General features: G+C 39.8%; 1 long non-coding RNA gene across 2 annotated transcripts; it reads right to left on the bottom strand.

Moving 5' to 3' along the window:
* Positions 1 to 8,195: 8,195 nt before the first annotated feature.
* Positions 8,196 to 19,055, bottom strand: LOC131998842 (uncharacterized). Of its 2 annotated transcripts, none has more exons than XR_009398891.1 (3): positions 18,768 to 19,055; positions 9,372 to 9,573; positions 8,196 to 8,419 (listed from the first exon to the last, which is right to left on the bottom strand). It is a non-coding gene; the product is annotated as an uncharacterized LOC131998842 (long non-coding RNA). The 2 variants fall into 2 exon arrangements; XR_009398890.1 differs by having other exon boundaries at positions 9,372 to 9,472.
* Between the last annotated feature and the right edge of the window lie 7,248 nt (positions 19,056 to 26,303).

Genomic DNA, 26,303 nt, shown 5'->3' with positions numbered 1-26,303 from the left:
TCTAACAAGTTCCCAGGTGACACAGATGCTGCTGGTCTTGGTACCACACTTTGAGAACCAGTTTTAGGCTCTCCCCATCTAAACTATCACATTGCAGTCATTCCCTACTTAAACACTTTTTATGGGTTTTTTTCCTGTCTACAGGACAAAGTCCAGACGGCTTGGCAAGGCCCACAAGCCTTTTATGATCTGGGCCTGAGCTGCTTCCTCTCCAGACTCACTCTTCCCACTGGGCCGGGCTCTCCACCCCAGGCGGCTGACCCATGTGGACTGTATCAACAGGTTCTGTGCTTTGCCCTGTGGGTCAGCTGACAGGAGACAGGAGGGTGGGAAAGACAACAATCGTGGTATTCCCTCCCTTTCCCTACCCTTGGGTTTCTTTCCTCTCAGGTTTGGCAGTGGCTGCCTTCCTCTACCTAATGTCCAAATCAATTTGATTCTTTCCTATAGCTATGGTTCTCACTAAGCTCTGGTCATTTTCTCCTACGTTGGCCCCTTAGGCTTTGGGACCATAACAACTTCCTGCTGTTGTTGGTCTGAGGTGAGCTTTATTATCCCCTTTGGATTCTTTTTACCTCTGTCCACACCTCTGTGGTCAATCTCTTTTTTTTTTTTAAAGATTTTATTTATTTATCAGAGAGAGAGAGGGGGAGAGAGCGAGCACAGGCACACAGAATGGCAGGCAGAGGCAGAGGGAGAAGCAGGCTCCCCACCGAGCAAGGAGCCCGATGTGGGACTCGATCCCAGGACGCTGGGATCATGACCTGAGCCGAAGGCAGCTGCTTAACCAACTGAGCCACCCAGGTGTCCCTGTGGTCAATCTCTTTATTTCATGCTCTTTGATTACCCCTTTTTGGTCACTCCTTCTCTATCCTGAAGGGACTGGCTAATCCAGGCCCTCTTTTCCTTTCTTACCTTTTTTTATTTTTTTAAAGATTACTTATTTAATTGAGATAGAGAGAGAGAGAAAACATGAGCTAGAGGGGCAGAGGGAGAGGGACAGAACCTCAAAGCACACTCCCCACTGAGCGTGGAGCCAGACACAGGGCTTAATCTCATGACCCTGAGATCACAGCCTGAGTCAAATCCAGGAGTCGGAGGCTTAAGCAACTGAGCCACCCAGGCAAATATCCTACTTTCTATTCTTATTTCCCATAAACCTTTTTTTTTTAGGCTTTTAGGCATTGGGCATCAGTCACACATTTCCCAAACATAGCTGACCCTTGACAACATGGTGGGGCCTAAGGCGCTTACTCTTAAGCTGTTGAAAATCCATGGGTAACTTTTGACTGCCCCAAAGCTTAACTACTAATATCCTACTGAAACCTACTAATATCCTACTGATAACAGAGTTGATAAACACCTTTCAGTTATGTTATATACTATATTCTAATAATAAAGGTAGATAAAAGAAAATGTTATTAAGAAAATCATAAGGAAGAGAAAGTGTATTTACAGTTCTGAACAGTACTTATTGGAAAACTCCAGGTATAAGAGGACCCACAAACCAGTGTTGTTCAAGGGTCAACTATACCATGTAGTTCACAATCCCTTGCTTTTCTCTCTGGCTGAAAAGTCCTTTTACTTTATGCAGAAAATTGTTCTTCTGCCTTTAATCCATAGGTAAAATTCATTGTCCCCATAAAGACTTCCCTTCTCTTCAAATTTACTTCGTATTTCTGGGACTTTTTCATATACAGATATATGGAGATATGTTTCACAAACCATAAAATCACTCATTTAAAGCATACAGTTCAGTGGCTTCTAGAATATTCTGAGTTATGCAACCATCACCACAATCTGATTTCTGAACATTTCATCACCCCTAAAAGAAACGATGTATCCATTAGTGGTCACTCCCTCACTCCTCTCAGCCCCTGAGAGGGGCAAACCATTCACCTACTTTCTTTCTCTATGGTTTTGCCTATGCTGGATATTTCACGTAAACAGAATCATACACTCTAGTTTTGTGACTGACTTCTTTCACTTAGTTTAATATTATTATGGTTTATTCATGTTGCAGCATGTATCAGTCTGCCCTTTTTATGGCCAAATAATATTCCACTATACAGATATGAGACATTTTGTTTATCCATTCACCAATTGATATAGACATGTGGGCTGTTTCCAGTTTTTGGCTATTATGAACAATTCTGGTATGAACATTCATGGACAAGTTTTTGTATGGACATATTTTCACTTCTCTTGTGTATATACCTAGGAGTGGAATGTCAGGGTCCTGTAGAAACTCTGTTTAACATTTCAAGGAACTACCAAAGTGTTTTTCAAAGTGCCTCTACCATTTTACATTCTTACCAGCAGTGTATGAAGATTTTGATTTTTCTACATCCTTCTCAACAGTTGTTATCTGTTTTTTTAATTATACCATCCTAACTTGCATGATGAAATATCTCCTTGTGATTTTGATTTGCATTTCTCTAATTATTAAGGAAGTTGACCATCTTTTTATATGCTTATTAGCCATTTGTGTGTCTTCTTAGGAAAAATGTCTGTTCTGAAGTCCTTTACATATTCTGGATATTAGACTCTTATCATAGATTTGATTGGCAAGTATTTGTTTCCATGCTGTGTGTTGTCTTTTCACTTTCTTGATGGTGTCCTTTGAAGCACAAAAGTTTTTCATAATTCTGATGAAAATTGATTTATTTATTTTTAATTTGGTTATTTATGTTTGGGGTATTGTATCTAGGAAACCATTACTTAACCCAGGGAATGAAGGCTTATTCTAATATTTTCTTTGGAGTTTTCCAGCTTACTCTTACATTTAGATTTTTAATACATTTTCAGTTAATTTCTGCATATGGTGTGTGAGGAAGGTCCAACTTTTTTTTTTTAATATGTAAATATTCAGTTGTCCCAGTACCATTTGTTGAAAAGACTTTTATTTTTCCCATTCAATCATCTTCCCACCCTTCTTAAAAGTCATTTGAACATAAAGATGAGGGCTTCTGGGACTTTTTGTATATAACTTCACTATAGCACTTACCACAATGTTTTAATTTAATAGAAAGTAAGCTACTTGAGTCCAGGAATAGTCCATGTCTGCTAATGTAGGTAGAGCAAGTATTTAAATGCATCTAGTTTTTAAACACACTATTTAAATACATCTTAGTGTTTTCTTCTGCTAAAATGCAAATGATACTTGGGAAAGGACATTATTAATTCCTTACTATGAAAGAGTTCATCAGATTAAGAGAGAATAGGAATTCTAGGGAGGTAAGCACAGGGCAGGTGGGTTTTGATAGAGGAGTTAGGAGAAATAGGAGTTAGGAGAAATATTCAGTTAGGAGAAATAGGAGTTAGGAGAAATATTCAGCATCCATTGCATAGGTTTCACTTGGGTAAGACAATACCTTAGGCAACTGAAAGTGCGTTTCCTGGTGTTGGGTCCTTGAAAGGAGCTGTGTGGAACCAGAACAAAAATAGAAATTAGAATGTAAAAGAAATAAACTGAAAAAGAATTCACCTAATTAACAATTTTGTCAAGGCCCAGCCCACTTTCTGGGAAGCACAGAAGTCAAAAAAGTTATCAGAGAAGCTTGGATATTCAGTTAAGATGAGCTGGTGGGTGCTCTGATAGAGCACTTGTTTACCTGTTTAGTTAAAGTGGCAATAAAGCATTTAAAAATAAACACGGAAACTAACACAATTAAAATGAACCATAGCTCTATTATAAGTGAGGATTCTTTGGGAGGAGGTGTTTAAACAATAAAGGATACAATAAAATAAACATGGAGTCCAGAACATTTTTCTAAGGCACAGAATGTTTGCTATCTAGGCAGTTTACCCTTAAAGAATAACCCTTCATGTTGTAGGCGAAGACGTTAATCAGCAGACAAACAAAAAAGCAAATAAAAAAAGCTCAAAACTGAGAAAATATTACTAACATTTTTAACACACTCCCTAGCTTCTTTTCAGAGTTGGGTATTAAGAAGTAAGGCAAATAAAATCTACTTTCTGAGTTTTGTCCTTCAAAGTTATTTCAGCTTTCCTTTTCTGACTACAAAGTATGTGGTACTTTGAGTTCTCTTCTCAACCAATTATAGTATCCAGCTGGTTCTCTCAGTATTAGGGGAAAAAAAATACTTTTCACATGTTTATTTTATACTTGTATCAGAGGCATTATTTTATCCTTGAGTAAAAGTATTCTTTAACAGATGACATACAGAGTCCCACCACCTTTTGCCACATGATTTTGTGAGCAAGGATGGGAGACAGCAATTTTCATCTCTAGACTAAGAGATAGAAATAAAATCTTTTACTTTTCCTCAGCACTCCCTCATCCTTGGGAGACCATCAGCTCTCTCATAGTCAGTTCTTTGGGGGTATAAGAAATAATTCTAGTGTATAGACTTTTATGAAGAAAAAAAATCTAGAATATAGTAATAGGATCCAGTTTTGTCCATCTTAAAAGTCAGATTACTTTATTCCCTTAGTTTTCCCTCTTCATCTCATCTTGATCCTGCTTTAAAAATTTTTATTTCCAAAAGATTTTTGTTTGTTGTTCTTTGATTTTTTATAGCATTCTGTTCTTGTTTCATGGGTATATCTTCCCTAATTTTTTAAAAGATTTTATTTATTTATTTGAGAGAGAAACAGAGTGCAAGAAAGTGGAGGGCCCAAAGGAGAGGGAGAAGCCGGCTCCCAGCTGAGCATGTGGGGCTCCATTTGAGGACCCTCAGATCATGACCCTAGCTGAAGGCAGCCGCTCAACTGACTGAGCCAACAAGGATCCCCTATATTGTGCCTAATTTCAATAAAGTTATTAATAATCTTTTCAGAAGAGTTCTTCTTACATTTTTATTTCCTCAAAGTACTATTTTTTTCCCCCAGTTTGGGGGTTAATCTTTGATTTTCATGTTAGGAGCTTTCCTGAGAGAGTGGCAATCTCTGGCTGCTCATGTTTGAGAATAGACAACTGAAATGTGTTGCTTTGTATAGGACCTTCTTCCCTCCCCACCCTCCTCTTTCTAACCCACTCTTCCCTCCAAGATTCAATTCAAGCACTACCTCTTTTTTGGAACTGATTCTGGTGTCCCACCCTGCCTCGACACTTTCCCACCCCCCAACTTCACCCCACACAGACACGGAACAAGTTTGGCTCTGCTCTTGGTACAGTCAATACAGCAAGCATCTGTAGAAAGAATGAATATAGGAATGCCCACCTCTGACATGTCCTTTATTTGCATTACTCATGATTCTTTCTCAATTGTGGAAAAATCAGAAGCCCGACAACTGATAAAATGTTGAGCAAATGGGGGCACCTGGGTAGCTAAGTTGGTTGGATATCCGATTCTTAGTTTTAGCTCAGGTCGAGATGTTGGGGTCCTCGGTTCAAGCCCCACATCAGGCTCCACACTCAGTGCAGAGTCTGCTTGTCCCTCTCCCTCTACTCCTTCCCTGGATCATGCTTACACTCTCAAATAAATAAACAAATAAGTAAAACCTTTTTTAAAAAGTATTGAGCAAATGAATGTATTTATAAGCAAAAGAACAGTCTTCATATTGCCCTGCAGGTCTAAAGCAGAGAACGAAATGGAAGGGCAGTGAAACTGAAGAGGGAAAGGGAAGGCCTCACATATAGCTGGCACTGTGCTAAGTAAGTAATTCATGTACTTTAAGTTATTACAATGATCCATGGACAACAATTTATGGACAAGAAGTTGAGGTTCAGAGAGATTGTGATTTGCCATAGGTCACATGTGTATGAATTGGAATCAGGTCTCTCTGGTACATCTAAGCCTGTGATCTGGGGTGTCTCTGGGGATTAAGACAGGTAGGGTGTTGGCTTTCGTTGGACTTTTGGTACCCTGATGGAATGAACCCCTCCCCAGCCCACTTGACTCCCTCAAGCCTGCCTTTAGTGCATTTATATACTTTCTTAAAAAGTTTTTATTTAGGGGTGCCTGTGTGGTTCAGTGGGTTGGGGCCTCTGCCTTTGGCTCGGGTTGTGGTCCCAGGGTCCTGGGATCAAGCCCCGCGTTGGGCCCTCTGCTCCAAGGGATCCTGCTTCCTCCCCTCTCTCTCTCTGCCTGCTCTCTGCCTACTTGTGATTTCTCTCTCTCAAATAAATAAAATCTTAAAAAAAAAAAGTTTTTATTTAGATTCCACTTAGTTAACCTAGTGTAATATTAGTTTCAGGTGTACAATATAGTGATTCAACACTTCCATACAACACCCAGTGCTCCTCACAACACATGTGCTCCTTAATCCTCATCACCTATTTCACCCAACCCCCATCCACCTCCCCTCTGGTAACCATCAGTTTGTTCTCTCTAGTTGATTCTGTTTCTTGGTTTGTCTCCCTCTCTCTTCTTTTTTTCCCTTTGCTCATTTGTTTTGTTTCTTAAATTCCACATATGAGTAAAATCATATGCTATTTGACATTTTTTGCTTAGCATAATATGCTCTAGGTCCATCCATATCATTGCAAATGACAAGATTTCATTCTTTTTTATGTTGAGTAATATTCCATTACACACACACACACAGGCACACACATTATACATATATGTTTGTGTGTATATACATCATATATATCACATATTCTTTATCCATTCGTCAGTCAATGGACACTTGGGCTGTTTCCATAATTTGGCTATTGTAGATAATGCTGCTATAAATATTAGTGTGTATGTATCCCTTCAAATTAGTATTTTTGTATTCATTGGGTAAATACCTAATAGTGCAATTGTTGGGTCACAGGGTAGTTCTATTTTTAACTTTCTGAGGACACTCCATGCTGTTTTCCAGAGTGGTTGCACCAGTTTGCATTCCCTCCCTTTTCTCTACATCCTGTTGTTTCTCGTGTTGCTGATTTTAGCCATTCTGACAGGTGTGAGGGAAGATCTCTTTATAGTTTTGATTTGTATTTCCCTGATGATCAGTGATGTGGAGCCTTTTTTCACGTATCTGTTAGCCATCTGTATGTGTTCTTTGCAAGAATGTCTATTCAAGTCTACCGCTAATTTTTTAATTGTATTATTCATTTTTGAGTTTGATAAGTTCTTCATAGATTTTGGATACTAGCCCTTTCTCAGATATGTCACTTGTAAATATCTTCTTCTGTTCTACAGATTGCCTCTTGGTTTTGTTGATTATTTCCCTTGCTGTGCAGAAGCTTTTCATTTATGCAGCAATCTCAATATTTTATTTTTGCTTTTGTTTCCCTTGCCTCAGGAGACATATCTAGAAGAAAAGTTCTTATGGCTGATGTCAAAGAGGTCACTACCTGAGTTGTCCTCTAGGATTTTAATAGTTTCATGTCTCACATTTAGATCTTTCATTCATTTTGAATTTATTTGTGTGTTTGGTGTGAGAAAGTGGAGCTCCTAGCCTCAGCAATCAGACAACAGCAACAGCAGCAACAAAAAGCATCCAAATCAGCCTGGAAGAACTCAAAATTTCACTTGCAGATGATACTCTTTAAAGAAAACCCAAAAGACCAAAAAATTGCTAGGACGATACACAAATTCAGTAAAATCACAGGATACAGAATCAATGCACAGAAATCTGTTGCATTTCCATACACCAATAATGAAGCAACAGAAAGAGAAATTAAGAAGCAATCTCATTTACAATTGCACCCAAAACAATAAGATACCTAGGAATAAACCTAACCAAAGAGGCAAAAGAAATGTATTCTAAAAACTATAAAATACTTATGAAAGGAATTGAAGAGGACATAAGGAAATGTAAAGACATTCTATGCTCATGGATAAGAGAATCAAATATTGTGAAAATGTCTATACTACCCAAAGTAATCTACATATTTAATGCAACCCTATCAAAATACCAACAGCATTTCTCACAGAACTAGAATAAGGAATCCTAAAATTTTTACAGATCCACAAAAGACCCTGAATAGTCAAAACAATCTAGAAAAAGAACAGCTTAGCTGGTGGCCTCACAATTCTAGACTTCAGGTTCTATTACAAAGCTGTAGTCATCAAAACAGTCTTGTATTGACACAAAAAATATAGACACATAGATCAATAGAACAGAATAAGAACCCCAAAATAACCCACAATTATATGTTCAATTAATCTTCAACAAAACCCGAGAGAATATCCAATGGGAAAAAGACAGACTCTTCAACAAATGGTATTGGGAGAATTGGACAGCAATTTGCAAAAGAATGAAACTGGAGCACTTTCTTACACCATACTTTTATTTAGAAGGTTGCTGTTTTTGAATCGAGGTTTTCAAAAAGCCACGGGGTGCCCTGGTGGCTCAGTGGATTAAGACTCTGCCTTTGGCTCAGGTCATGATCCCAGGTTTCTGGGATTGAGCCCCACATCGGGCTCCCCGCTCAGTCATGAGTCTGCTTCTTCCTATCCCTCTGTGGTTCCTCCTGCCCGTGTTCTCTCTCTGTCCATGTCAAATGAATAAATAAAATCTTAAAAAAGAAAAAAAAAAGGTCAGGCAAACCGCTTTATGAAGTCACTTTCACTGAAACCTGAGGATCTTATTCCCTGTGTCCCTCATAGTGAATGTCTGTTGGGCTCAGGGCATAACGCCTTATAAATGTTAACTTTGTATTTATCAGCATGGCTCTTAGCTATAGCAATCAATAAGACACACCCTTCTTTTGCTAATGGCTGTAGTAAATGGCATCTGTCCCTTTACATTAAGAAATCAAATTACAGGGGCGCCTGGGTGGCTCAGTGGGTTAAGCCTCTGCTTTCGGCTCAGGTCATGATCTCAGGGTCCTGGGACAGAGCCCCACATCAGGCTCTTTGCTCAGCGGGGAGTCTGCTTCCCCGCCCCCTCTTCTGCCTGCCTCTCTCTGCCTACTTGTCATCTCTCTTGAATAAATAAACAAAATCTTAAAAAAAAAAAAAAAAAGAAATCACAATACACTTGTCTGCCAAATGACTGAAACAAAAAAGCATTTCCAAGAGCCATACCTCTTTCACTGCTGTTGCTTTTTCTTTCAGGCTTAGCACTAAAAAGGCAGATAAGGTAAACAGGATGGGCCTCCCGGTTCCCTCGCCTTACTTATTCCTTACATGGGCACTGACCATGAAACTAATGAATAAATGAGCTTTTCAGGCCTAAATGTCATACACGGCACTTGAAACAAGCAGGAAAGTTCTAGAACTTTTCTACAAACCATCTCTCCACTTAGCAGTGTCAGAGAACTTACCCAACAGAAGAGGTTGAGTCTAGGGGCCTGAGGAAATGGAGCAGTTGTGTTATAGGCTATAGATTTTTATGTTTTTTATCCCCAAGTCATTGGATGTAGGTCCAACCTGATTTGGTAGGTCCAAGGCCCGATTACAGAATTATCATCTTCATTAACAAAAAATATTGCGAATTTTTCCCATATCTGATTAAAGGATTATTACCTTATGTATATCGCAACTTTCTTCATCATTTAGCCTCTCATCACTTAGCCTCTCCCTCAGGCATGAATCTGGGCTTTGCTTTGGTGCATCTTGAGAGAATTCTTTGGATAGAACAAGTCATAAAAGCTCAAATGTATTCATTCTCTTTTCAATCTGTGAGTCTGATCCACCATAAAGCATTCTGACTACATGAAGAAAGGAACTGTATAAAAAGCAAGTATTATTAATGTAATACTTCCTCAGGCACATTTGCCAACCAAAATATTAATCTCCCTTTAAAGAAAGGCTTGGGAGTTTCTAGTTTATCGTTCAGTGAAGGGTTTCTCTGTGTTAAACCATTTCAAGCAAGGCTAATGTCCCTGCAATGTAATGTCATATGTAGTCTTCCAGAAGGGACACTTTGGGGTCTGCAATTTCCCCTGTTTGGGAGGTGCCCTAATTTTTCTTAATTACTGGAATGCCAGAAAAGTGTGATTTAACTTAGGAGGTCAGTCTTGGATACTGTGTGTCAGCCATCTCTTTGTGCTGAAAATGGAAGGTTTCTATTTACCACTTTTCCATTTAAACACATCACCCGTATCTGCTACAAAAACAGATGAACTCAACCGTAATGCTTATTTAAGTCGAGATAACAATCACTGGCCCAATTTTATTTCCAGAAAAGCTCAGAGTATTAGTTCTAGCTTAACCTCCCTCTTTCACTCTGCTCCCTTCCTCTTTCTTTGCTCTGAATGCAACCCTTGAAAAATCATCTGTCCTTTTTTGGGGGTAGAATTGGAACCAACCCCTCCCACCATCCCACCCCCAAGCAAGGTCCTGGTGAGTTTGTGACTGGGCAACAAGGGACCGATCCCATCCACGCTCCCAGAGGGGCCTGGACAAGCACTGCTCACAACAATCCAACAGCTGTGGCAGACAACCCTCTTCCTTTCCCAGCAGAGCACGGAAGGGGCTGAGTCTCCCCGACTACATGGGGCATCTATCTTGTTTTTTTCTCTATAAGGGCAGGTGGACTCCATCCTACCCTTTCCCTCTTAGCCTACACATCCCCAAGCAGAATGTCAGTCACTCGAGGCTTTGGACATGAAATATGATGCAAGAGCAGGCAGGGAAATCTTAGACATGGAACAAAGCCATTGGAGAACTATTGCATCAGCCTAGGACTTTGATTTTTGTGTTTGTGTCTTAAATGCTAGTTACTATAGCTACCAGGAGCAACAGATATAAAGGTGATAATGGAACCCGGCAGTGGCTTTCCAGGAGGCCTGTGTCTCACATTTCCTTTTTGCGCTTTTCTGGCACTGAACGTTCTTTCAGTCAAGGATACCTACTTTAATTAATGGTTAAATTGGAATTTAAAATGAATCATAATTTGCCACCTGACGTTGATCATCTGGGACCTCAGAATTCCAGGATTCCAGTTTTCTGCCAAAGGGGAAAGACTGCATGTTATAGAGCTAATCAGAAAGAGGGTCTCCATGGGGTGCCTGGGTGACTGAGTCAGTTAAGGGTCTGCCTTCAGCTTGGGTCATAATCTCAGGGTCCTGGGATCGAGCCCCAGGTCGGGGTCCCTGCTCAATGGGGAATCCACTTCTCCCTTTCTCACTCTCCCACTGCTCTCTGCCCCCTCTCAAAAAAATAAAAATCTAAAAAAAAAAGAAAGAAAAATGGTCTCCAAAGTCCATCTGAAGACTTAGCAACATTGTTATTTATTCTGATTTAAATGCCCAAGGTCAGATTTATCCTATTAACTTTAATTTGAAGAAACAATTGGTAGCAATCCCCCTGCTCTCTGCTCTTCCTGAATAATTAGATTAGCATTTTTCCATCCCATTAGACATCACAAAAATTCAATCCTATGAACCATGGAGTCTCACGTAAAAGTTATAAAGACTCTTCGTAAAAGCTGGAGACCAAACTATATGATTTTACGGAGTTTCTGTTTGGTCATCTATTTTCTTTTTATTGGTCCTCAGATTGTCTAAATAGCCATTAAAAACTTGTAACTTCCCTCTCCCTGAATTACTCAGTTCTGTTGTCAGAGGCCGGGCCTATTGGCAAAATTTCCCTTTAATAAAGCCTGCCCTGCAAAAGCACACAACACAGAGACTTATAAAAGAGCTCCTCGAACTTAACAGAGAAGCAAAAAGCAAAACAGCTACTCTGCTCCTGATGGAAATGATTACCAATTCAAGATTACCCACAGAGAAGCCGCTCTCCATGATGCATGGAAAAGTTTCCAGAACGTAATCTAATAATAGCAAAAATAAATAGAAATACTAAATAAATACTCCCACAAACCCACAGTTCACATCACAAATGGAAATCCAGAGTGCTGACAGTGTGCGGGTTTTTCCTGTGACCCAGAGCATGCAGGAGGTTCGCACCCCATCTAGGTGATAGCGTTTCAAGGTGTGGAATGTCACTGTGCTTTTCCGTGTGGAAAAACTGATGTACAGAAAATGGATATGGCTCGCCCAAGGTTATCTTGCGCAGAGGCGAGTGTGTGATGGACGCCAGTGTCTTCCTGTTCAGCTGAGGCTTGCTCTTCTGTTACATGGCCTTTACCAGCACATAAACTCACTTTCACCAGAAAGCCTTATTACGCTTTCCTTACATCTCACTGAGCCTAGTCTGATCGTGAGAAAATAATTATTGTAACAATAGCTTTAAAAAATGTATGGCAGCAGTGGGGCCCCTGCCTGGCTCAATGTGACCCTTGTTCTTGGGGCTTTGAGTCCAAGCCTCATGTTGGGGGTAGAGATTAGTTAAAAAATAAAATCTTGAAGAAAAAAAAAGTATGCTGGTAATGTGTGTTCGTTATAGAAAGCCTGAAACTATATTCAAGAAAAAACATAAAAATCAATTGTAGTTCTATCATTTGCATTTCAGTACATGTCCTTTTAGACATTTTCCTTGACATTTTCATGATATACAAATAACACGTAAATAGGTAATTTTATTTTTTTATCAAGATGGGATCATATAATACATAATTTTATTATTTTGCACATGTAGATTTCTCATATATCAATGTGTTAATAAACATACTTCTACAGCTTCATTTTTAAAGGCTAAATAGTATTCTATTGTAGAGAATTTGGTAATTATTAATTGCTTTTATTTTTTTTAAGATTTTATTTATTTATTTGACAGATAGAGATCACCAGTAGGCAGAGAGGCAGGCAGAGAGAGAGAGAGAGAGGAGGAAACAGGCTCCTTGTGGAGCAGAGAGCCCAATGCGAGGCTCAATCCCAGGACCCTGAGAACATCACCTGAGCTGAAGGCAGAGGCTTTAACACACAGAGCCACCCAGCTGCCCCTATTAACTACTTCTTTATGAATTATTATTTTATGAGGTATGCATGCTGGGAAATACTGGAGTGAACATTTTTATAATTAACGTTTGCACACATCCTTAATTACAAATACTTAACTACTCATTGATCAGTATCAGTGTAATGATGTTTTTAAGCCTAGCAACTTAGAGACCATGTGCACCATAAAAGCATATTCCTTTGGAAGGCTCCATATCCTGCCTCCCTAGGGCACCACATAAATAGTTATCTGTTGAAAGAGACCTTGAACTTTGCAGTCATTTCTATTTTGGCAATATAGACAGGCAGGATTTTTTGCACCAGGGAGACAGAAGAGATGAAGAGTTGAAAGCCCTGGTAAATAAGAAGCTTCTTCGTTACTGGAAGCGTTCAGTTCAGTCCCATCCCATACAGGAATGTTCTCTAAATGCCATGGTGATCAAAACCAGGACCGGTGCAAAGGGACAAATTGTGGGGAATAAACTGTGAAGGTCAGATTATCTTCTGAGCAGCCACATGGAGAAAGAAAACTCCTGATGACAGAATCCCATCCACGAGCAGCTCAACCTTGAAACATGAACCTTCATGGGATATCATGCATCCTTCTAGGAACTGCAAATCTCCTTGATCTTTCTGCCTGCAGTGTTTTAGAGATGTTTACAGTAAAACTGTAACCTAAGACTTGCCTTTCAGGAAAAGAATAACTGGTAATCTGATCCTAGAAAGCTTTCTGCACTGGGCTTTTTAAATAGTGAGTGGAAGGATTTCCATCCCCGCCATGCCCCATGAGGCAAAGGGGAAGGGAACTTACATGTATGCCCTGGCTTTCACGAGCTGAGTGCTGTGGCAGATACTCAACGTGCATCATCTCCTTTTCCTCCCAGTTGCCTCAGAAGCGACTCATTGTTGTTCCATTTTATACGGGGAGAAACTGAGATTTGGGTGGATTAGAACATTCACCCCCAGTCACATAGTTGGCTAGTCGCAAAGACGAGGCTTGAACACAGTGCTACCAAACTGCAAGTCACATGTCTTTTCTACCACCCTTATGTATTTAAAAAATCTTCCCCACATCTTACCCAATATTGGTGATTCCTCTTTGCCTCAGGCCTCAGCCTTCAGACCTTGTGAGTTGGGATTCCCCTTGCATGTGGTGGCAGCCCTGAGAATATAGCCATGAAGTGATCTCGAGTTTGACTAAAACTCTACCTTCTTCAGGTGACTGCAAATTCTGAGGGGCTCATAAGCCTGTGTGCTCTGTAAGTGACACTCATGTGGAAGCCTTTAAACTGGGTGTTCTTGACTAACCTGGTCGGGAGACAAGGCCCTCATTTCAGCTCTCTATTCATAGAAAGGGGCTTGGAGCCAGCCACAGGCTGGGACAACATTGATGAGATTCTGATGAGAAGGACTGCAGAATAATAGTTAAAGATTATCTCAATGTCACTAGATTCCAGTAACTCAATCAATTAGGGATAATCTTAATAATAATAATAATAAGAGGGGCACCTGGGTGGCTCAGTGGGTTAAGGCCTCTGCCTTCACTCGGGTCATGGTCCCGGGGACCTGGGATCAAGCCCTGCATTGGGCTCTCTGCTCAGCGGGGAGCCTGCTTCCTCCTCTCCCTCTGCCTGCCTCTCTGTCTACTTGTGGTCTCTCTCTGTCAAATAAATAAATAACTTTAAGAAAAAAAGAAGAAGAAGAAAAATTAAAAGTAATAATAGCAATTGGCCTTTATTAAGTTCTCACAGGTTCCTGTTGCTGTCTAAACATTTTGTACATTTTCTGACCCCACCTGGTGTACTGTAATTCAGTTCTGGCTCTAACCACCCAAAGTTAGCACAGACCCCACCTGTGTGGGGTCTGGTCCTTCACAAGCCTGCCCTCACTTCAGATGTGGGGGTCCCCAGGCCACCATATTTCTGACTGACTGGCTACATATTTGGGGTTCTCACAACCTTTGCAGGCTTGATAATTCACTAAACCAATGAACAGAATTCAGGAAAACACTGTATTTATTATTAAAGTTTTACTCTAAAGGATACAGATCAGGACCAGTCGAATGAAGAGACACATGGAGTGAGGAATGGGAGGGTCCCAAATGGAGAGCTTCTTTGTTTTCTCCTTGTGGAATCAAAGCGTGTCACTCTCCTGGCATCAGTTGTGTTCCCCAACCAGGAAGCTCCACTAAGTTTTGGTTCCCAGAGTTTCATAGCATATTAAATCATTGGCTACATGAATGAACTCAATCTCTAGCCCAATCCCAAAAAAGTCAGTAGATTAGGCTGTTACCACATGGCCCAAAACCCCAACCCTCTAATTACATGGTTGGTCTTTTGGGTAACAGCCCCTATCCTGACCCATCTCCATCTTGATAGCACAAACTCAGGGGTAGCCCAAGAGGCTCATAAGTAACAAAGTCATTTGAGAAATTCCAAGGATTTTAGAAGCTCCTTGCCAGGAATCCAGGACAAAGACCAGAAAAATTCTTTATTATCCAACAGTACACATTATTTAATTTGCTCCTTACAACATAGAGATAATAAAAATTATCTCTATTTTTAGAAGAGAAAATTAATGTTTAGAGGAGCTATGCATCTAGTCAATGATAGAGCCAAGATTCAAACTCAGGTCTCCCTGGGCTCAAAGTCTACCCTTGATCTTAATCATTAAGCAATAATGCCTTCTATGTAAGACCCTAATTATTCTTAAGAATGCTATGTAGGAGAGTATGCATGCACACACATGTATTCTGAAGCTTATCATTTAATTACCACAGAAATGTTCTAGTTGAACCCCAATATGCATCCCCCTTTGAGCAAGAAAAGCCCTTGAGTTTTAGATTTTCCCTGACACCATTGCATCTAGCTATGAGGATACAGAATGCATGTAATTTCTGGGGCACATCTTTGAAAAAGATGTTTGTTGCCCTCTATGTTCTCCTTTCTTGCTTTGATAGCTGGCACATGATCTGGTGCTAGTGAGAGCCACCATCGATCATGAAAATGAGAGCAACTCCCTAAAAGGATGCAGGGCAACAAAATCAAAGCCACCTCGCTCCCTGTGACCTTGAACTGGAGCTACAAACTTGCCCTAGAACGCTCAACTGCTTCTGGCCAATAATGTGTGAGAAAAATAAACTCCGATCTTCCATAAGGCACTGGAGCACTGGGTTAGAAGATCTTGACCCCTACTCTAGCTAGCACAACTATTGGTCTCGAGGTTTTTCTCTAGACTTCCAGTATTGCATAGTGACAGGAAGAGTTAGCATGCCTATGAATGTTACCTGTGTTCAGCATTACATCAGGCTCTATCCCTACTTGTCTCCTGAGTGCTTTAGTGGTGGGTTCCCCTTGTCTACCCTCCTTTATCAGCTTGAAAGGCTTATGTGTTGACTTGGTTGAACACATGCTGAAGCTCACCGTTCCTTCTGTACAAATGCATTGTGCTATTGTACAACGGTCATGTTTTTTTCTTCTGTTGTGAAGCACTGTTGATAAATCTCAAAATGAAGGGGGAAATGCCATGAACGTTCGTTCCTTCAGTCCTTTAGACATGCACTCAAACGCTGCTGGGCAAAATGTGATTTGTGCAGTTACTGCTCTATGTCATGGTACTGTCCCTAAGCTGACCTTGTTCCTATGCCAAGTTCAGCCAGTTTTGCTGGATTTTGGTCTTGGAGGTTAAAGTTTGACTGGAATCCATATCCAGTGCCTTTGTTTAGATTTCTCCTCAATAGGCTCAGATGCATTTTAAAATACAACTTAACCCAATGCATCTAACTCAAAAAGAAGTAAGAAGGGTAAAGAACACTAGTTCACCATTTTAAGCTTATAAAATCTGCAACTACTAAAAACCCACTACATGGCCTTTTAAAACTCAACCTCATGTTTGTCTCAGTGAATTCTTTGATAGCTGGTCCTTAAAAGCAAATACTAACAACATGCTATAGGGCTGTTTCAGAATTGTGCTCACTGAAAAACTGACCCAGAGTTTCAAAGCTGACCACTGTTTTCCACCGTTTTAAGGAAGTAGTTTAATTTACGTATAACTGAAACTTAGAGAGGGTGTGTTTATTTATTTAGTTTGGGATTCCCAAATTACTTAACAATATTTAAAGCCAGAGAAAGGATTCTGTGTGACGGGAAGACACAATGAAGAAAAACGAAAGCTATCGTCCTATCTTCTTTCTGGGTTTCATGAGAAGTGCCTCATGGTAGCAGAAAAAATAACAGTCTGTGAGGTCTACGTATAAGATCATCAAAGCACAGTTAGATTTACATTTGAAGGGCTGAGACTAACCATTCAGAGAAAAGTGGATCGGAATGGATGCAGTATATAGGAAGATGAGGAGGCAACCTTTCAGAGATGGGGTGCCCAACTGATTCCCCTAATTATCTTTCATGGAGAAGGAAGGCCATGAAGAAGACAGCCATGCTGAGGGCCCCTGAGAATCCTATTTTATTGTCTTTCTTTCAACATTTAATCTAACATGCTTTTCTTTTATAATATAACATTACTATGAACTACTTTTATCAGCTAACTTTTCATAATTCCTAGTGAAGGAAAATACCCTGAAATAGAATGAGGAAATGAGAATGCAACATTTTTTTTAAAGATTTTATTTATTTGAAAGAGAGAGATCACAAGTAGGCAGAGAGGCAGGCAGAGAGAGAGAGAGAGGAGAAGCAGGCTCCCCGCTGAGCAGAGAGCCCGATGCGGGACTCGATCCCAGGACCCTGAGATCATGACCTGAGCCGAAGGCAGCGGCTTAACCCACTGAGCCACCCAGGTGCCCCGAGAATGCAACATTTTATCTCTTTTGGCTTACAGGGTACTTGGTAGGAGTCATGGAGAGTAAAACCTACTCTATTTTAAAAGAGGCTTTGCACAACAGAGGACAACTTGGGGAGACTCAGCAGGGAGTGTTGTGAAGATGGCAGATCCAAGGTCAAAAAGGAGACAAGAAGGCAGCCAAGACACGTTTCCTCCTACTCCCTCCTACTTGAATAAAATTTGCTAGGTTTCTGGTGAAGTCAGAGGTTCAACAATCTCTGGCTGTGCCTGTTCCCATAAAACTCCTTCACGCTGGCATCAAGCATTTAAGGAATATACAGGTAGGGGTGCTCAGTCATTGAAGTGTCTGCCTTCAGCTCAGATCATGATCTCAGGGTACTGGGATTGAGTACTGCATTGGGCTCTCTGCTCAGTGGAGAGTCGCTTCTCTCTTTGCTGCTGCCTTTTGTCCCCCCTACTTATCCTTTCTCTTTCTCTCTGTCTGACAAATAAATAAGACTTTTTAAAAAATGTTAAAGAATATACATGTAAAAACAGAAAAAAATCAAGAAAAAACTTTATGTTTGAATTATGAAAGCAGGGTTAAAGACAGATTAATAAGACATACCAGATGTTGGTTATATGCAGTTTGGTTGTTGATATTAGAAATGCAAGTTCGCTGAATGAAAGAAAAGAATTGGATGGCAGCATCTTTTCCTGTAAATGTAGTGTAATTATGGTGGATTCATCTTTATAAAATGAGCAAAGCAAGTGAATAACAACTTGACTGAAATATCCAGGAACTGTCACTGAAGTCCAAGTCAGTTTATGTAGACTTAACCTGTTTAAACAACCACTTTGGTGCTTCTTTTGCGGTGAGGGTGAGATCAGTCATTCCATCAAGCCCTGCATTGTTGCAGTTTCTCAACCCTCTTCTGTGTACTGAAGGATTTACATGCAAATAACTGGTGGGCATCTGTGCTTAGAAAACTCCTCTCTTGTTACAACATAAAATATTATTAATAAGTAAAAGTCCGATTTTTTTAAAAAAGATTTTTTTTTTTTTAATTTTAGAGAGAGAGCGAGAGAGAGCTTGGGAGGGGCAGAAGGAGAGGGAGAGAGAGTCCTAAGCAGACTCTGTGCTGAGTGCAGAGCCCAATGCAGGGTTTGATCCCATGCCCCTAAGATTATGATGCGAGCTGAAACCAAGAGTCAGACGCCTAACTGACTACACCACCCGTGTGCCCCTGATGTGAGTTTTATATACAAATAAGACCAAGTCATTTGAGGGACAATCACTCACCTCTCTGTTGGGGACAGTCTCTCAGTCTTGGGCAAGAATATGATCAACATCATCAAACATTTACTCAGTCCCCCGTAGGAATGCTCTTTCTTCACTGGGCTCCATGCCTGCTTTTGCTGGGGCTTTTCATACAGGCGAAACTTCAATCTCTCAAGGAAAATTGTAAGAAATCATTTGTGAACCAAGCTCTAAAAATTGGTATTTTTATGTACTTACATCTGTCATGTAACTCACTTATACCGGAGCCAAACTCCAAAAGTCTGAATTTTTAAAAACACCAATATTAAGGTAGACTTGATCTTTGAAACTAAATATCAGGTGACTGAAAACTTTCCTTTCAAGCTATCTTTTTTTTTTTTTTTTTTTTGGAGTAGGTTGGGAATGAGAAAAGCTGTCAGGGCTCTGGATAGACTATCTCTGTCACCAGTTTTATACATATAATATGTACCTATATTCACTTTACACATACATAAATGTGTTTAATTTAATAATGTGTTTAATCTTTAGGTGATTCTATTGTGGGTACTGTTTCAGATTTTTAATTTGGGGTGCATTCTTAATAAATAGTTTTATTCTCATCTCATTTTCCTGAGTTGCATAGAATTATACATCTTTACTAGGCTCAGTGAAATCCTAATACTTGGCTCTTTTCTTCATAAGAATGGTTTCTTTCAGGACTATTCTTTCCTTTCTGGCTGTGAGATCTACAGTGGTGGCTCAGGAGGGTTGGTTTAACCATAACAGTATGGGTCTGACCAGAAAGAACATCTGCCTTCGGAAACAGCCATCTCTGAGAAGCACACCTATAAGCAGGGGCTGGCAGGAAATCCAGGTAAGTAGCACACATAATCTAGAATAGTGTTCCTGAAACTTGAGTGTTCACGAAAACCACTAGGCTAACTTGTTAGAGACATGGAATCTTGGACTCCACAGTCAGAGGTTCTGATTCAGTGGGGTTGGGTGGCTCAAAATAAATGATGTTTGTAACTACTCCTGAGTGATTCTGCTGCAGGTGATCTGCGGGCCACACATTGAGAAACACTGACCTGGTAGATTGCAACACTGGTAACAGATGAGGGTTGGGGATGGCGACTGGCAACAGGAATGTTGCCTCCTGGGAATGGGATGTTGTGCAAGATGGACAGAGCCTTGGCTGAGGAATTCAGATACAGAAAATATTCCCAGAGCTGAACTGGCAGGCAGTGGTAGGTGGAAAGTCCCAAAGTTCCCATTTTCTCAGCTAAGACAAGTCTCCAGCCTTTGGAATGACTTCTAAAAACAAGGCAGTGCTGTATCCTGGACAACTGGGCCCCAGGCCCAGGGAGCCAAGCACCCATCTGACCCAGGGTGTCAGGTGGAACCTGGGACTCGGTGTAAAAAAGAACCCGTGTTATGGGTTGAACTATGTCTCTTAAAAATATATATTGACATCTTAATCCCCACTACCTGAGAGTATGACCTTTTTTTGGAAATAAAGTCTTCATAGAAGTAATGAAGTTAAAAAGAGGTCATTAGGATGGGCTATAACCCAATGTAACTGGTGTTTTTATAAAAGGGAAATTTGGACACAGAGACAGATGCACACAGGGAAGGTGATGTGAAGATACACAGTGAAAAGACATCTGTGTGACTAGAGCCATGTATCCATGAGCTATGGACTGCGGGCACATGCCAGAAGCTAGAAGAGTCAAGGGAGTGTCTTTGCTAGAGGCGTCAAAAGAAGCATGAACCCGCCAACTCCCTGATTTCAGACTTCTAGGTTCTATAGCTATGAGGTAATATGTTTTTGTTGTTTTAAGTCAACTGGTTTATGGTATAGCCCCTAGAAAACCAATACAACCCTCATACTTCTCATTCCTTTGCCACTACCTCTGCTCCAGCCACATGACCATCTATGACCTGGGTGAAGCCCTCCTCTCCAGGTTTGCTTCCTTCTCCTTCATTCTCCACCCTGTGGCTAGAGGAATCTTTCTAAACACAAACTGATCAGTTAATTTGCTTGCTTAAAACACACTGGCTTCCCATTTCTTTTGGGATAGAATCCAAACCCCATGACTGTGCTGTCTAGCCATGCCTATCTCCCCATCCTTGTATCTTGTGATTTACCTATTTCCCTTACCCTTCACCCACTCACATTCTATCCTCCCAAACTGAGAGTTCTTAGACTAAGTCCCATTTTATTTCTTCCTTGCCTTTGAAGATACTGAATCCCTTCTTAGGACTCCATCCCCTACCTCTCTTGCTACCTAGATCATATTGTGCTTTAGGTCTCATCTTGAATGTCATTTCCATTAACTTGGTTCAATGTCCTTCTTGAGTGTTCACAGCACTAATTAGTGTCCCATGAGCACACTTGTAGTACTGGGTTGTCACTGACTGCTTACCTGTTGGTGTCTGACCCACTAAATATAAGTTCTTTGAGGCAGGGATCAGACAAATGGTAGCTCCAGAATTTCCATGGATTTGAGTGACAATCTGGTTGTGGATTTGAGTGACAATCTGGTTATGAGAAGGGCTCGAAATTTATTTAGGGGAGGGAGAGCTAATGGAGATGGTGGGGTATCTAAAACTTCCCTAAACTATTCCTTATATTGGCACATAATAGGTACTCAAAATGTTGAATGACTGATTGAATATGTGAGAAGTTCTATGATCAATTCTTGTGCTCAGGTCAGAGCCAGATGCACTGAATCTGAAATGGGACTAAAACATGTATATAAATATACTTAAATATTTATGTATATTTATATTCGTGTGTGTGTGTGTATGTATAATTTTTCTTAAAATTTTTTAAAGTAGTCTCCACACCAAATGTGGGGCTTGAACTCATGACCCTGAGATCAAGAGTTGCATATTCTAAGACAAGGGATCATAGGAGAAGAGAGCTAAAAATGAAATAAAACCAAACCAGAGAGGGAGACAGACCATAAGAGACTCTTAATCTTAGGAAACAAACTGAAGTATGCTGGAGGAGAGTCAGGGATGGCATATCTGCATGATGGACTTTGGGGAGGGTACATATTGTAATGAGTGTGGGGTATTATATAAGACTGATGTTTCACAGACCTGTATCCCTGAACACTATATGTTAACTAATTGAATTTAAATTAAAATAATAATAATTAAAAAAAGTCACATGGTCTACTGACTGAGACAGCCAGGTGCCCTGGGACTAGAAAATCTTAAAGATTGATTGTGGGTGGCTCGCGCTGTTGGAAGAGTAGAGATGCAGAGACTGGGGGCCAGCCTAAGCTCTTTTCTGAGAAAGGCTGACTAGTCACTTCCTCTGGCTTGGTCCTTCCTGTACTCATTGAAAGTTCAGCTCTCATTATTGACTCTTCACCAGCTGCTTCCTTCTTCTGCAGCAAAATTAGAGGGCAACATTCCTCCAAGGTGGATGGTCTACACAAAAATGATTTTATTGATTTTTAAAGATGCCACGCAGCAGTCCCCCTCTCCTGGGCTTACTGAATAGATGTGGCTGTCCAGGATCCCATGAAATGATGTCTCTTTAGGGAATGGTAATGGTTCCATTATAAATGGACATTAAAATGGAAAGGAATAGGAAGAGAAAAGAAACATAACTGAATATTGGATAGTAAAGACCAACTTTGGAAGAGGAATTTATATTGCCCATGAAGAAACCTAGGAAGAATCCCGAAATCCTATTGTTAGATGGTCAATGGCTATTTATCAAGTAACTTCAAGGAGTATTGTTCTAGAAACTAAGGAGGACATGGAAAGGGGCAAGAACTTCCACAGGTGCATTGTGGGTGTATTAATGGAGTATATACAATAGTAACATTTGTGCGTAGCTAACATATTTGGAAGAGGGCTGGAACAGAGGAGGAGTCCAGCAGCCATGTAGCATTGTAATTTCCCTGCTTTTATGTTTTCCAGTGGAATTGTAGGCTGCACTCTGGGCCAAGCTGGTTCCAGTTCAAGTATGAACTAAGAGAAACAATAGCTCAGAATGACAGTAGTTGATGTTGAGAAGAATTCCTGAGAGTATACCTAGGCTCACTGAGGAAACAGTGCCAGATCAGTTAGTGATGTCCGTCAGTTAATGAGCAGGGAGAGGAGCAAGAACAAAGACACCGTATTATTTGCATACCTTTTCCTGTTCTAGATCATTTGGCAGATGTCTGAATATCCTCTAGGACTTTCACTTCCTAAGTACTACCTAACTGTAAGCTGGAAGTTTGATCTTCTAGAAATTCTTTTGATGAGAAGTAGATTGTGTCTTCTAGGTTGAAAAAAGAGATTCAATTAAAAATGCACAGATATTTCTCCTACTTCAAAAAGACTGCTCATTAATAATCAAAGAAACTGAACAAGCAAAATACTCTTTTTAAAACCTATTAAATATTGAAGATGAAAGCAAAAAGAAAATTCAGGGAAATGTACACTCCCATCCAATACTGAACTAAGCACAATTTGGTTTAACCCTTCTGGAAAGTCATTAGGTAATATATATCAAGAGCCCAGAATGTTCATATCCTTTTACTTGATGATTTTAATATCTCAAATTTATCTTAATCATATAATCAAGTAGCTATGAGGAGTCATGTTTAAAGATATTTAATATAGTATGGGTTTTTTTTTTTTAAAAGATTTTATTTATTTATTTGAGAGAGAGCATGAGAGGGGAGAAGGTCAGAGGGAGAAGTGGTCTCCCCATGGAGCTGAAAGCCCGATGCGGGACTTGATCCCGGAACTCTGGGATCAAGACCTCAGCTGAAGGTAGCTGCTTAACCAAGCCACCCAAGCGTCCCTAATACAGTATGGTTTTGATGACAAAAAGTTGAAAATAACCTAAATATCTAACAATATGGGATGGTTAAATAAGTAATGTTAAGTGCATTTAATAGAATAAAATGGGAGCTAAAAAAAGTCCCCAAAATTATTTTTAAAAATATTGATACTTTCTATTCAGTGAACATTGCAGGCTACAAAGCACTATATATAGTCTGATTGTAATTTACAAAAAGTATTTTTTCTCTTTAATAGTGTTTGTCTTCAGAGTGTGTCACATGCACACATACACATAAGACTGGAAGGAGATACCCCCAATGTCAACAGCTATGATTTCTGGATTCGTGCGGGAATTGCAATTATTTTCATTCTTCCCTACTTTTCAGTATTTTTCACACTGAAATGTAAATGAAGGAAAGAAAATAACTGTTTCTTAAAAATTCACCCATCTTCTTAAGTTAATTCTGGGTGGTCTAGTGTATCTACCAGTCTCCAGCTAGGACTGAACAGAATTTTTTTTTTAAATCACAGTTACTTCAGTATGTATCATACAAGACATGCTGCAAGTGATTCTCCTTCCCCCTTTTTTTTTATATACAAAGAAATTAAACACTGGAGGGAAAGGGGGCATAGATAATTGGGGTAAAGCCAGGATGCAATCATTGGCAAGACCTTAAAGAAAGTTCGAGGCTCCAGTTTCCTAGTCCCAAACTTAAAATACTCTGTTCTATTGTTCAGGCCCATTTGTCTGTTACATGCCCTCTAATCAGTTTGGAGTCAGTCTGCAGAATTAGATCGTGAATGAAAAGTTTTTTTGTTTTTTTTTTTCCTTTGTGTCAGCTGCTGTGGTTGAAGTGTTCTCCTCTGAGGCCTCCAAGCTAAATGAATTCCAACTTCAAAGAGCCCCTCCTATTTTCTGTGACTATGGGATGTTTACGGCTGGACATACTTCATGTAGCCATTCTTTCCCAGTCAACCTCAATGTTAACTTTGTTAACATGTTAATGTTGCCCTGTTACATATTAATCTTTGGCCTTTGTAATTTGGAGATAACAAATACTTGGAGTTCTAGATTTTGTAAGATTGTTATCTTACCAGTTACACAAGTGAAAATGACAAGACAGGGACTTCTTTCTTCTTTTTTAATCCAAATAATGCAATTGATTCCATCAAATTGATAGAGCAGGTTATGGGAATAAAGGCAGCCTCACTTGTCGTGTAACAAAGAAGGAAAGAACAGGCTTAGAAGCACAGAAATCCGTCCGTTCTTTGTCTGATTTAATCTCTGACTTGCCCATAACTCAAGTTGTTTTTTTCACTTTCCCAGAGACCCAGTGTCTCAACTGTAAAACAGAATAATTTATGCCCTTCACATAAAATACTGGGTTGGGGTAGGCGGCCCACTCAAAGTGGAGATTAGTTCAAAGAGACACAGATACCTTACCAGTTCCATTAGCTTCTTAAAGAAGTGTATTGAATAGTTAGATGTCATTAGATTACTTCTTCAATACTTAAATAAAGATAATAAAAATATACCTCATACAGAACTTGTTTACAAAGCAGTATGGTCAAGTAAAAATGTATTCTCCATTAGATTTGCCAAATACTAAGTTCTAGAAAGCCTCTTCAGGTACTTAATATCTGAAGCAACATTTAATATAAACAGTGTGGGCATATTTTATGTGAATTTGAATTATCTAAATTAAAATAGTGTAATATAAAATTTTTAAAAAAGTTATCTTTAATGTAAAGAAATTGAGAGGAGAATCCACAAATTTAAAATGTATGATAAATAGCATGATTTCAAAATTAGTGGGCCTGGTGGAGCACTGCTGTTGTTGCCTGGCAAATGATAGTTTCCTGTTAGTCATTTAGGTAAATGAAAATACGTGCTCTGTCTCAGCAGGTCTAGTCCTGAATCATACTCATCTTGAAATAAATGTGAGCCCTGAATTAATCAAAATCTCTGGGCATCTATCATTTACATAACATTCTTCTGTTTTTCTTGCATAAAAATGATTATGGGAGGGTGCCTGGGTGGCTCAGTCAGTAAAGTATCTGCCTTCAGCTCAGGTAATGATCCCAGGGTCCTGGGGTCCCTGTTCAGCAGGGATCCTGCTTCTCCCTTTGTCCCTGCCTTGCTCCCCAACTTGTGTGGGCGCTCACTCTCTGTCTCTCACTCTCTTGTGTGTGTGTGCATGTGCAAAAATAAATAAATAAAATAAAACCTTTTAAAAATTTATGGGATGTCAAGCATTTACTATCTTAAAGTTCTCTCAGTTTGACTTTGAATTTAAATAGAAAATTAGATCAAGTGGTGCTGGTGTTTTGAATCTAGTTAAACACATAGTTTTGAAATTTATAGGAATACCAAATATTGGGCTTCCACTTTTTTAAAAGCCAGACCAAGACTCCTAAAACTTTCTTCCTCCATCAGGAAAGTAATTTATTCCTAATTTGAAATAGGCTTTGATGACTCAAATGACATTGACTTCAATTAGCAATAATTGCGCCTCGGATAAACCTCATCCGCTATGATGCGCAAAGCTTCCATAGCTCGATTTGTGAGGTGCTAATAGCTTTCTAAAGGCTAAATCTGAAGATTTATATTTGGAACTCTTTTGCTTGGCTTCTCTGCATCATTTCCTTACTGAAACCCTTTCCACTGTTCTCCTACCACTCAGTGCTCTGCTTCTGGGTGTTTTCTGCTTGTTCCTCTTTTTCTGCCCCTTCATAAATACTGGCGTTTCACAGGTTCCAGCTTGTGGTCTCTTTCTCTTC

This window comes from Mustela nigripes, chromosome 13 (genome assembly GCF_022355385.1).
Source record: "Mustela nigripes isolate SB6536 chromosome 13, MUSNIG.SB6536, whole genome shotgun sequence".
Classification (NCBI taxonomy): domain Eukaryota; kingdom Metazoa; phylum Chordata; class Mammalia; order Carnivora; family Mustelidae; genus Mustela; species Mustela nigripes.
The sequence above is the reverse complement of the archived record's forward strand: the minus strand, read 5'-3'. Positions and strand labels throughout refer to the sequence as shown.